Source organism: Lissotriton helveticus, chromosome 4_1 (genome assembly GCF_964261635.1).
Source record: "Lissotriton helveticus chromosome 4_1, aLisHel1.1, whole genome shotgun sequence".
In the NCBI taxonomy this organism is placed as follows: domain Eukaryota; kingdom Metazoa; phylum Chordata; class Amphibia; order Caudata; family Salamandridae; genus Lissotriton; species Lissotriton helveticus.
Window position 1 is genome coordinate 2,069,163,384 of NC_136063.1, and position 13,228 is coordinate 2,069,176,611.

The window sequence follows — 13,228 nt, forward strand, 5'->3', positions numbered from 1 at the left end:
GGAATGCCTATATCAGTACCCCCACCAGCACAGTGCTGAAAGTGTGGGACACAGTCTCAGACGATGATCGTTGGACGACGTTCCCGTCGCCCTTCACCCCCATTCATTTCAACCCGGCCTTCCCCCCGCATTGCAAGAGGGTCCCTTCCGGTTGTGGCGCGAGGGAGGCTGTCGAGCACTTACTCACCTTTTCCACGGTACCGTTCCGCTCACCTTCGCTAATTGCATGAGAGACTATGGGGTCCCCCCGTCTGAAAGATATCACCATCTCCAGCTCCTCCACTGGGCTACCTCCGCCGGGACGGGTGATGCAGCTACGAGACCGCCTTCCACCTTCGAGGCCTTCCTCCTGCGCACTACCACCATGAAGGGGGCCATCTCCTTTCTCTATAAGTTGCTGCTCACTACGGCGGCATCGCCCCGACCACGTTATATGGGACATTGGGAGGAAACGCTCGGAAGAGACATCTCCGATGCCGAATGGGCAGGCCTCTGGCGGGACATCATGGCGCACAACCGCTCGGTAGCGTTGCGAGAAGCCCACCTCAAAACGATGATGGACTGGTACTTGTACCCATCCAAATTACACCGCATCTTCCCATCCTCTTCAGACCGCTGCTGGAGAGGCTGTGGTCTCCTGGGGGATTTCCGCCATATCTGGTGGGACTGCCCGATCATTCGCCCTTATTGGGAGGAGATCTTGTCCCACCTCAAGGACATCCTTGGCTATCCAATATCTACCTCGCTGGAACATGTCCTACTCGGGCTTCGGGACCCGGATCTTGCACACCAAACGAGAGCCGACAAGCAGATTCTTTGGCTCAGCCTTGGGGCGGCTAAACTCACCCTTGCGGCAGCATGGAAGACGCCAGCTGCTCCAGCGCTCTCCCTCTGGCACGCAAGACTGTGGAGACTCCTGAGTGTGGAGAGAGTGGCGGACATCTTTCTAGGGAACTTTAAGAACTTCATCTTTCGCTGGGGCCCTCTAGTCCGATTTCTTTCACGTGGCTTGCCCTCGGCAGTCTGCCCTTCCTCGGTGCGCGCGCTCCACCTATTTCAACTTTAATTAAGAGAAGTATGTCTGTATGTATGAATGGCTGTCATCACCACGGGGGGGTGGGATGGGAGGGATGGGAAGGGGGTTCTTTGCGGGTTGTTCCTATTATGCGACATTCATTGCACCTTTAGATGGGTTCCGCAATTTGTGCACGAGACGGCTTGCCTCAGCTCCGGCTGCCCTCCTTGATTGGAATTTAGACTCTGGCTTTGGATTATCTATGCTGCTCTGCCATTGAGACTCTTCTTACTAAAGTGCGTTGCCCTTGTGTAGTCTGTATTCCAGAAGTGTCGCTAGTTGTACTGTTTTATTTTGTGTTTGCACACTGAAAATAAAATAAAAATGTTACAAAAAAAAAAAAGACATGAAGGTCATTGGCTTGAGGTGTGTGGCATCTTGGGCACTTGGGAGGTGGTACTGGAGCGAACTTAGCTATCTTTACAGGAGTATAATAGAGTCTGTTGATGACAAAAACATGATTATTTTTCAAACAGGTTGGTTTAATATACTTAAATAATATCTTTAGTGAGGGCTCAAAAAGGGACTCTATTGAGGGTTCCAAGAGGGTTTGATTCCCCACCACCTCTAAGGAAGGAATCTCTAGATCTTCAGCTTCTAGTAGGTGGTAATACCACACTGAGATTTCCTTCCTAATTGGGAGAGCGGATTGACACAACCTTTCAATCTCCCCGTTCCCTCTTACTTCCTCTTTTTCTGCGTCATACCATGACACTAACTGTAGATATTTAAATCTAGATAACCCTGTGCCAATCTTAGCTCTCAAATATTTCCAGGGGTGAACCCCCTCGGAGTCCACCAACTCGACCCAGGTGGTGATACCGGCCCTCTTTATAGGCAACGCCAAACTGTCTCTCAAGCAGTCCGGAGTTCCGGGTGTATACCCAAATGGGGGCGAGGTCCAAAAGGTAGCTTATCCCCCAGCTGAATCTTGCCCAGTGCCACAACTCCAGAGCTGCCCTCAGAAACTTCAGGCGTACCCGCTTAGAGAACCTTCGAGACCCAAACTTATACATAAAGGCCTCCCCCCCACCTCCTTCGGCTCTCATCATCTCTCCCAGCATCCTACCCCAAGCTGACTCCTCTGGTTTCACAAGTAGCATCCAAATGCTTTTAAACTGAAATGCTACTGCATACAAACCAATATCAGGAAGGGCCATCCCACCTTTAATAAGTCTGCGTCTTAGTTTCTTCCAGGCCAGTCGGACCCCCTTGTGCCCCCACACAAAGCTCCCAATCTTACTCTGCACCTTACTAATGCTCTTTTTCGAGAAGGTTAGAGGTATAGTGGTAAATAAATAGGAAAGCTTGGGGAGAATGACCATCTTTACCAAATTGATTTTTCCGTAAATGGTTAAGGGGGGATTTCTCCATCTACTAAAAAAGATGATCTATTTCTTTAGTCACTCTATTTAGATTAATCTGGGGAATTTTTTCCAGGTCTTTCACAATATAGATCCCCAAATATCTAAGCTCTGTGCTAACTGTTCCCATCCACTGATCCAGATTCCAACACATTACCTCTGTCTTTGATTTGTTGACTGAATCGCCTGACATGGACCCAAATTCAACCAATAGCTCCTCAACCCGTGGAATTACCACCTCAGGGTCACTCGTATATAATATCAAGTCATCTGCCTAGAGAGCTAATTTAGAGCTGTAATGTTCAGACCTATAGGGGTAAATTGATTCATTTAATCTCATAGCTTGCGCCAAAGGTTCTATGTAGATGTTAAATAAAAGGGGCGAAATCGGGCACCCCTGCCTGGTTCCTCTCTGGATGTTAATACTTGAGGTTAATAAACTATTTAAAAGAATCTTGTTGCCCGCACTGTTGATGTAATGCCACCCATGAACAATCGCACAGTCCTTTTGATTGTACTGCAGTGCCTTTTGTATTGTTGAATTTAAAAATGCCAATAAACAGATTTCACAAAAAAATACTATTTAAAAGAATCCCTACAGAGGCTCCCTGATAACAATTTCGTAAGGTTTTGATAAAAATGGGACCAAATCCCATTACCTCCAAAACCTCCCAAAGGTACACCCAGAAGACTCTATAGAATGCCTTGGCCGCGTCCAAAGCAACCATGGCCAAAGGGTCAGATCTCTTGATGGCTAGATCTATATTGCTTATTAACAATTGTGTCTGCTCCTGGATGTACCTTCCCTTCACAAAACCCTTCTGATCTGTATGTACCAACTTGGGGACCAGTTTTGCCAATCTACCCCTCAATATTCCCATAAAGATCTTATAATCGGCATTTAGCAGGGAGATGGGACAATATGAGTCCGCCCTTAGATGGTCCTTGCCTTGCTTCAAAATCAGGACAATTGTTGCCTCCTTCCATGACTTGGGGACTCTACCACTGGAACAATAAACTGAGTTAAAGATAGTACCCATTACGGGGATCATCTCCTCTGCAAGAAGTTTATGTACTTCACTCGGAAGTAAATCCGAGCCTGCAGCTTTTTTTATTCTTGGATTTTTTGATCTGGTCCGTTATTTCCTACAAAGTAAAAGGGGCATCTAAACTGTTCCTACTCTCCTCCGACAGGGAGGGCAGGAATTTGTTACTCAACCACGAGCGTATGGAACGCGGGGATGGAGCCAAATCCTCTTTATGAAGGTCCGAAAAAAGCGGGAAAAAAAGGTATTTAGCAATTCATGTTACAAATGATGATACCATTGTTAATAAACGACAAGCATTTGCAGGAAGTCAAACAGTGACTATATATCATAAAGGTTACTACATAACGGCATATGACGAACATTGAATATGGCACAGTAGAGTATTCTGAGTGCTACCCCCTTGCCTGATGCTGTTTCTGTTTGCTAGAAGTTGGTTAAGTGGGTTCCCCATGACTGTGGATTAATGGTTTATCCCCGCCATTACATTTTTATGCTGTCATACATGCGATTTTGAGGAATGCATACCCATTTGAAGAACCATCGGTTTTGGAACTGCTGATGAAGAAGAAGAGGAAGAACTATCAACTTTGGAGGTAAACTTGGGAGGTTATTTGGGGAGCTGCTGGAATATATAGCAATGTACACCCTTGTGCGGCTGGTTGTATTGTCATTGCACGGTGTGGTGTCGTGTACGGACCATCATGGAATGTTAATCAATGTCCTTGCAAAATGTCCAGGAAGTGCACATGATGCATACATCTTCCACCACAATACTATCCATGAACTGATCCAGAATGGCAGGTATGGGAATGACCTACTCATTGGCAAGGAAAGAAGAGCTATTCAATATACTAACAAATAAGTTGCAAGGTATGACATAATAGCCATCTCTGTGTTTGTGTCTGGATCTTGTGTCAAGTGCACATAGTAGTCGTATCTTACTCTAACATGTAGCCAATGATAACCTCACTGATGCTGCAATGGAAGTAGGAAAAACCCACAGTGAGAAGTGTTGTGCCATCTCACACTCTGTGAGTGGACAGAACCACAATTTTTGCAATGTCAAACACATCAACTGACAAATCATGTGATCCATAGTATCATCAATATAAGAACAAAAGTTAAATATTTGAAAAGTTTGAGATGTGTGTATGTCAATTAATCAACCAATCAATATAACTTTATTCAGTCTAAAGAACAATAGGGCATAAAAGTATATGGAAATATTGCTTATAGCTACAATCACACATACATTTTTTAAAATGATTGTACATTAAAAAGTTATAAAATGAGTGCAAAAAGGACTTTTAGGGTTTAACAACACATTAAATAACCATGCTTGAAATGAGCAGAAAAGTGCAAGTCGAAGTCAGGTTTCAGTGCTCCATTACAGTTTTATAGGCAGTCGATACAGTTAAAAGAGCATGTGGAGGAGATGGAGAGTGAACAAAAACCTCAAGAAGGGTCTGCCATGTGCTCCTACTGTCCCCCAGGAGTAGACCCAACTTCTCGGCCAACTCTATATATTGAACCATACTCCACATAAAATTCTGACAGACTAGCCCATCATGGTGTGTTTAACCCTAAGTGCTGCTTTCAAAAAGGCACAGGCGGTGAAAACTATTTCAGGTGAACCCAGGGATTGTAAGTGGAGGAGAGCTGGTCTACAGGTGCAGAGGCCTAGCCTCCGTAACAAGGGTCTCAAAAAGTGCTTTTGTGCTTGGCCGTGCAATTTATAGAAGAACATAAAGTGCAATAGTCATTGTGCGGAATGATTACCACAGTGGCAGAAGGAGTCTTTGTTCCCCTATGGGTCTAAAAAGTGTTTGAAAAATATAGACCAATAAATTGTCCCTGCTCTGAAGCAGAAAAAAAGTGACCGCTCCCATCTTGACAGGTCCAGTGACAGATGCAAAGGGGTGTCATCTGTGTATAAAAGATGATAGTAATGCATCACAGAGGATTTGGGTAACTCGTGCTTCAACCTAATGTTTGAACGGTGGACCTTAAATAATGTTTTCACCTCCATCTTGCCATTTTTGTGGATATGATTGGGTTTGGGAAACCACCAGGATATACTGACAAAACCAAGAGTGTCCCGTATATATCAGCAAACACAAGGTGATGATAGACGGAGCGCTGATACTTTTCAGACACTCACCCCAGTCACAGATCTGGGTTGAATCCATCATCATTCTTTAGCTCACTTCACCACCTCAGTTCAGACCCAGCTATATGCAAATCATTCTTGACCCTGTGCCTCTTGGGAACAGTCCAGCATAATTGCCAAGCCAGGTCTTCCCTGAACTGGAAACAAGCATCCTGGGACCGGTTTCTGACTAACACCCTTCATCAGCCAAGCTAGCTTGAATCCAGTGGCAAAGTGAGTAAGGGACCCACGTCTGGGCATACCCTGGCAACCTAGGTCGAACAAAGCAATCACAATGTGATGATGGACGGAGCACTGAAACTTTTCAGACACTCATCCCCAGTCACAGATCTGGGTTGAAACCACCCTCATTTTTTAGCTCACTTCGGCACCTCATCTCCTTGTGTTTGCTTTGTTCACCCAGACGTGGGTCCCTTGCTCACTTTGCTAAGGACATAAAGAGTTCTGTAATGCATATGCAAAGTGTGAGTGTGGAAGGGGAGCGTCGCGCCACACTACAGCGCGATCAATGAGACAGGATACCTTGACAACTGACCCTCCGGCGTCCCTGACGACCCGGACTCCTCCTCTCTTCTTTCCCATGCAGGTACCGGAACCACTCGCGGCGTCAGGCAACAACCCGGAAGTGAACCTTGGTGACCCCGGAAGTCCCGCCCCCATCCACAACCCAAGAGGCAGAAAAGCCGCCGACGAAGAGAGGAGAGCGTTCGATGCGGTGGACTCGTGGCAGGAGACAGCGTGCGGAGAACCTGAGACGGAGAGCGGATTGTGCCGGAGCGGAAGCGTGGAAGAGGAGGACGTCTGGACGGAAGACTGGTGGAGTCCTCCGGAGGTGGCTGGAGAGCGGCCGTAACTCACCGGAGAGTTACGGCGGGGCACGTGAGTACCCTGTTACCGTTGTTATCTCCGTGTCCCCTTGTAAATAATTGTATAGCGAATGTACATAAGACCCCTCACGAAGTATCCACCGCTGCACTGTATATACGTCGAAACTCACTGCACTTAGCCCCATTGTAAGTAGAGCCCTTGCACTTCCCCCTCACGGCTGCACGTTCTTTCCCTTCCTCCTATTGTCTAAGCCTCTCACCCCTTCCCTTCCCCTCCTCCTCCTCACGGTCTCCTTTGCCCAGCACGACCCGGTGGTTGGTGACAGTGCTGAGACGGTCCTTAACCTGTCAAGGACTAACTGCCCTCTCTCTCCCTTTACCTCCGAGGAAACACCGGATCGCGACCCGAGGAGCCGGAGCCCATCCGAAGACCAACTCATCCCTTCCTCGAAGACCGGACTTCCATCCTCCCGACTCCAGCCTTATACCTGTTGTGCCCGTTGTAGACAATAAATAACTGCTGCCATAGCGCACTATATCCTGCCTCCAAGCCTGTTATTCCGGTCCGCCCGCAACCCCAGTCCACACTTGGTGTCAGAAGTGGGATCCGGAAGCATGGAGGCCGCGGTTGCGAAGTTAGCGGAAAGCCAAGAGCTGTTGGGGAAGATGATGGAGCGCTTCCTTAAAACCGCTGAAGACGATCGAGGCCAGCTTCACGACGTCCTAAAAGATCAAGGGACCTTGCAGGACCAGGCTCTTGGGAGGCTAGCTGACGTCATGGGTCAACAACGACCATCCGCCTCTCTCCCCTCTGTGGTCCTGCAAAAGTACGTTCCGGGGGAGGACCCGGACTTCTTCTTTACAAACTTTGAACGCCTGGCGCAGGCCGCGTCCTGGCCGGTTGACCGATGGGGTCACTACTTGGGGCCCCTGCTGACGGGGGAACTGCAGGCGGCATACCAACAGGCGAACGTTCAGGGACAGACTCCATATCAGGATATAAAGACATGCATCCTTGAGCGCCTAGGGATTGATGACGAAACCTATAGGGTTCGCCTGCGGCAAGCCCGTGAAGGACCCCAAGAAACGCCCCGAGCCCTGTCCTTCCGCATCCAGGATCTGGCCAACCGATGGCTGAAATCGGCCACCGCCTCAAAAGAAGAAATTCTGTCCAAAATATATTTGGAGCAATTCCTGGCCTCTCTTCACCCTGCTACCCAGAAGTGGGTACGACAACACGCTCATCTAACACTTGACACGGCGGTGGAAATCGCAAGCGCATATAGCCGAGCACAGGAGACTCAGAGGAAAGACGAACACCATCCCCGTGTACCGGTTGGAAATCACCCTCGACCCCAAAGGCCTGCCGTTCCCCGAAAACCGGACCCTGTTCCTTTGTTTCCTTATCCTATGGTGCCTCGACCTAACCCTCCTGGTCCCCAGTGCTATCATTGTGGCGGACACGGACACATAGCCAGATTTTGCCCCCAAAAGGAAGAACCCATGGAGGTCGGGTTGGCCAGAAACTATGTTTGCCTTACCACAGACGCTAACCCGCCTCCTTTCCGGTGTCGAGTGAAGATCGACGGCCACCCCCTGATGGCCCTCGCGGATTCAGGCTGCAGACAAAGCGTTCTACGACCCCAAGAGTTGCCTACACCTATCGGACCCCAGACCGGCACCGTGGACATTCAATGTGTGCATGGGGATACCAAGAGGTATCCCACCACCAGGGTCCGTGTACAAACCTCGTCGGACGAAGGCCGTCCCCTAACGGTGGGGTTAGTCCCGACCCTACCGGAACAAGTGATTTTGGGGAGCGATTACAGCGGACTTCCTCGCCTACTGCACGATGCAACAGACTCGCTAGAAAGATGGTGGTCTGTGGCCCCTTTTTACCAGGGCGGCCCCTCCATGGAACCAGCCGCCAAAACCCCAAAGACCAGAGGCCAAAAGAGAAAAGAGAAAAGGGACTACCCGGCAGCCTATCCCGTTCATGTGGATGACCATCCCTGGGAAACGGATCAAGAATACCGGGCGGCCCAACAGGAAGACCCGGTGCTGCAGGATGCTTGGGCACGCGCCCTGGAAAACGAGGACCCTCTACAAGTATGTCCTTACTTTTTCAAGAAGAATGGGCTGTTGTATAGAAAGGGGGGACCCAAAGAAAACCCTCAGCTCCTCGTTCCCGGTCCCTTTCATGATAAGGTCTTGTTCCTGGCTCACAGCCATCTGTTAGGGGGACATTTCGGAGACGAAAAGACGGACAGACCATTTTGGAGAAGTTCTACTGGCCGGGGGTGCACAAACAAGTGGAGCAGTACTGCCGTGAATGCCCAGAGTGTCAGAAAAACAGCCGATACCGGCCACCCAGGGTACCCCTCCAACCCCTCCCTCTCATCGACATCCCTTTCAGTAGGGTAGGGATGGACCTCATAGGGCCTATGTTACCTTCCAAGAGCGGATGTAGATATGCTCTCGTCCTGGTGGACTACGCTACCCGTTTTCCGGAGGCCGTTCCCTTACGGCACCCCACCACACAGAACATTGCCAAAGCCCTGATCGCTATCTTCACCCGGGTGGGTTTTCCCCGGGAGATATTGACTGACCAAGGCACCCCCTTTGTTTTCTCCCTTATGCGTCAGGTTTGTTCCCAGCTTGGCATCAAACAAATTAGGACCTCCGCCTACCACCCCCAGACCGACGGATTGGTGGAACGATATAACGCCACCCTAAAAGCCACCCTGAAGAAACTGTTTGGACTGGAGAGCCGTCGCTGGGAGGAAATGCTGCCCTTAGCCCTGTTTGCCATAAGATGCAAAGTTCAAAGTAGTACGGGCTACTCCCCCTATGAACTCCTGTATGGAAGACCCCCCCCGAACCCTACTAGACATGGCCCGGGAGGCCTGGGAGGCCGAACCGGATCGCACCCGACCACTGCCTGAATATGTGGCCAACCTCAAGACTCATTTAGGCCAAATCCGAGAAATCGTAAGAAGAAACCTAATGGCCGCTCAGACCACACAAAAACGCCAGTACAACCGTGGTGCCAAAATGAGGTCCTTTGTTCCCGGAGACTTTGTGCTTCTCCTTCTTCCCTCCTCCGACCACAAGTTACTAGGCCAGTGGCAAGGGCCATACCCGATCATCCGACAGGTGACTCCGGTAACCTACGAGATTGAACTGGATCACAACCGCAAGCAGAAACAGATATTCCATGTGAATCTCTTAAAACAATGGGTAGGGCCTCGACCGGTACTTACCAGTGTTCGGTGTCCAGAAAGTCTGCCGTTCGAGTGTTGTATGGACCCTGACCTACTCGACCACAAGAAACGCGAACTCCTCACTACCCTAGCCCCAGTACAAGCAGTGTTTTCCTCCCAACCCGGGCACACCACAATCATGGAGCATGCCATCCACACGGAACCGGGGAAAACGGTGAGACAGTGACCCTACCGAGTACCTGAAGCTCGTCGAAACCTGATCAGGGAAGAGACCAAACAGATGATAGAACTGGGTATTATTGAACCGTCTTTCAGCAGCTGGAACTCGCCCATCGTCCTAGTCCCCAAACCGGATGGCTCCACAAGATTTTGTATTGACTTCCGGGAGGTCAACAAGGTATCGAGTTTCGACACCTATCCCTTACCCCGTGTGGACGAGATGATAGAACGCATAGGCAAAGCAAGATATATCAGCACCTTTGACCTTTGCAAGGGCTACTGGCAGATACCCCTGAAAAAGGAGGACAGGAAGAAAACGGTGTTCTCCACGCCTGATGGCTTATTCCAATTCCGAGTCATGCCCTTCGGGCTCCACGGTGCCCCGGCAACCTTCCAAAGGGCCATGAACATAGTCCTACGACCGCATGTCCAATACGCAGGAGCATACTTGGATGACATCATCATTCATAGCGATAACTGGAAGGACCACCTTTCCCATCTAAGACAGGTGGTCACTTCCCTGGGACAGCACGGTTTTACCATCAATCCCAAGAAAACCACGCTTGCGGCCACATCCGTCAAGTATCTGGGTTATCTCCTAGGAGAAGGAGTGATCAGACCGCAAGACAACAAAATAAAAGCCATACAAGCCATCCCCTTCCCTCAGACCCAGAAAGACCCGACCGGGGTGGAGAGGCCCATACTGTACCTTAGCAGGAAACTCTTCCCTCGGGAAGTCAATTATGCGGTGTTGGAAAAAGAGGCCCTCGCCATCAAATGGGCAGTCGAAAGCCTTCGCTATTATCTGGAGGGGCGGGAGTTCATACTGTACACGGATCATGCCCCTTTAGAGTGGATGGCACGCAATCGAGGTCACAATGACAGAGTACTGCGCTGGTTCCTATCCCTGCAGCCCTACAGATTTAAAACCCTACACCGAAAAGGGGCCGAGCAGGGAAATGCGGACTACCTTTCCCGGTATCCCCCTCCCCTCACCCCCACAAGAAACACAGCTAGGGAAAGGGGATGTGGAAGGGGAGCGCCGCGCCACACTACAGCGCGATCAATGAGACAGGATACCTTGACAACTGACCCTCCGGCGTCCCTGACGACCCGGACTCCTCCTCTCTTCTTTCCCATGCAGGTACCGGAACCACTCGCGGCGTCAGGCAACAACCCGGAAGTTAACCCTGGTGACCCCGGAAGTCCCGCCCCCATCCACAACCCAAGAGGCAGAAAAGCCGCCGACGAAGAGAGGAGAGCGTTCGATGCGGTGGACTCGTGGCAGGAGACAGCGTGCGGAGAACCTGAGACGGAGAGCGGATTGTGCCGGAGCGGAAGCGTGGAAGAGGAGGACGTCTGGACGGAAGACTGGTGGAGTCCTCCGGAGGTGGCTGGAGAGCGGCCGTAACTCACCGGAGAGTTACGGCGGGACACGTGAGTACCCTGTTACCGTTGTTATCTCCGTGTCCCCTTGTAAATAATTGTATAGCAAATGTACATAAGACCCCTCACGAAGTATCCACCGCTGCACTGTATATACGTAGAAACTCACTGCACTTAGCCCCATTGTAAGTAGAGCCCTTGCACTTCCCCCTCACGGCTGCACGTTCTTTCCCTTCCTCCTATTGTCTAAGCCTCTCACCCCTTACCTTCCCCTCCTCCTCCTCACTGTCTCCTTTGCCCAGCACGACCCGGTGGTTGGTGACAGTGCTGAGACGGTCCTTAACCTGTCAAGGACTAACTGCCCTCTCTCTCCCTTTACCTCCGAGGAAACACCGGATCGCGACCCGAGGAGCCGAAGCCCATCCGAAGACCAACTCATCCCTTCCTCGAAGACCGGACTTCCATCCTCCCGACTCCAGCCTTATACCTGTTGTGCCCGTTGTAGACAATAAATAACTGCTGCCATAGCGCACTATATCCGGCCTCCAAGCCTGTTATTCCGGTCCGCCCGCAACCCCAGTCCACAGTGAGTTGTGACTACCATTGTCCTGGAAGGAGGGGTAACGGTGGCTGTCACTGCGGAATTGTCATTCAAATATGTAGTACAAGGAGTAGCAGTTGTTAAATCTACTTTAGGGCTTGCGAGTCAGTCCAAATCAGAGAGTACTTCAAATCTATTAGATGTGGGTAAAGGGCACGAGACAGAAGAAGTGCTCTGTGGAGCCTGAGCTATCGATAGGACATTAGAGAGTGGTTGTCTAGCTGTGACTGTCTGTGCTAAGGTACCTAGGTGTCAGATTGAAGCTGAGTTGAGTGGGCAATACCTATGATCGTTAGGGGGATCTATAGAAAAAACCAGGACCAAGGAGATGGAGGTAGTGGTACTGGGTCTAGCATTAAATAACTGATAGTGAGCCAGATCTGGAAGACTGAAATTAATCACGATACAATTTCCAAGCAAGTCCAGCCGATTTAGTGGAGAAGTGTGGCTCAGTGGTTAGAGGCGGCAGACCCGGAAGCTGAGATCAGCCGTGGACCAGGGTTCGATTCCCCGCCTCGGCGGGTCTCGGGCTCAAAAATTCCACGGACTCGACAATTCTCTCGCTCCAGTGCCTACTTAACTCACGGGGTCACACTCTGCGACTCTGGGCAATAGCTTGCTTAATCTCCACTACGGCCCCTCGCGGCGGGATGCCTGGCTTTCACCTTGTGGATACCCTGCCGGGGTATCTCACAGGGGAATACCAGGACGGGTTCCCTAAGCAAGCGCTTAGATACCGGGTCGGTGATTTGCGCTATATAAATACATGTACATTTACATTTACATTTACATTTACATTTGGCCGAAGCCATGAGCATTTCTTTACAATCAGGTTATCCTTTTTTAATTTTTTTTATTGGCATTTGCAAAAAACATAAAACACAATCCAGCAAAACAATCATCAGGCATCGCTCGGCGCCACCAGGACGGTGGTGGTATAGTCTCTAAGTTCTTATACAACATACAGCAGATATACTCCACAGCAGTACATTACAGTGGCTATCGTATAATTTCAGATGTCCAGTCTGTACAGTGATTGGGGGCCAGTTAGACCGCAGCCCTAGGTGGCAGTAAACTATTGCTACCCTTTAGGCATGTTAAAGGTCTTCTATGTTGACTGTGTTTAGCCAGTTTACAAACGGCCCCAGATATCCCGGGGGTGGGACCGCGCTGGCATCAGTTCCGAATATGTCTCCAGTTGCGTCTTGCAGTGTGTTACACTCATGATCTAGTTCTTAGTGGTCGGCGGTAGAACCACCCTCCAATGAAGGGCCACCTGACGCTTGGCCATAACTAACAGTATAGCAGTTAAT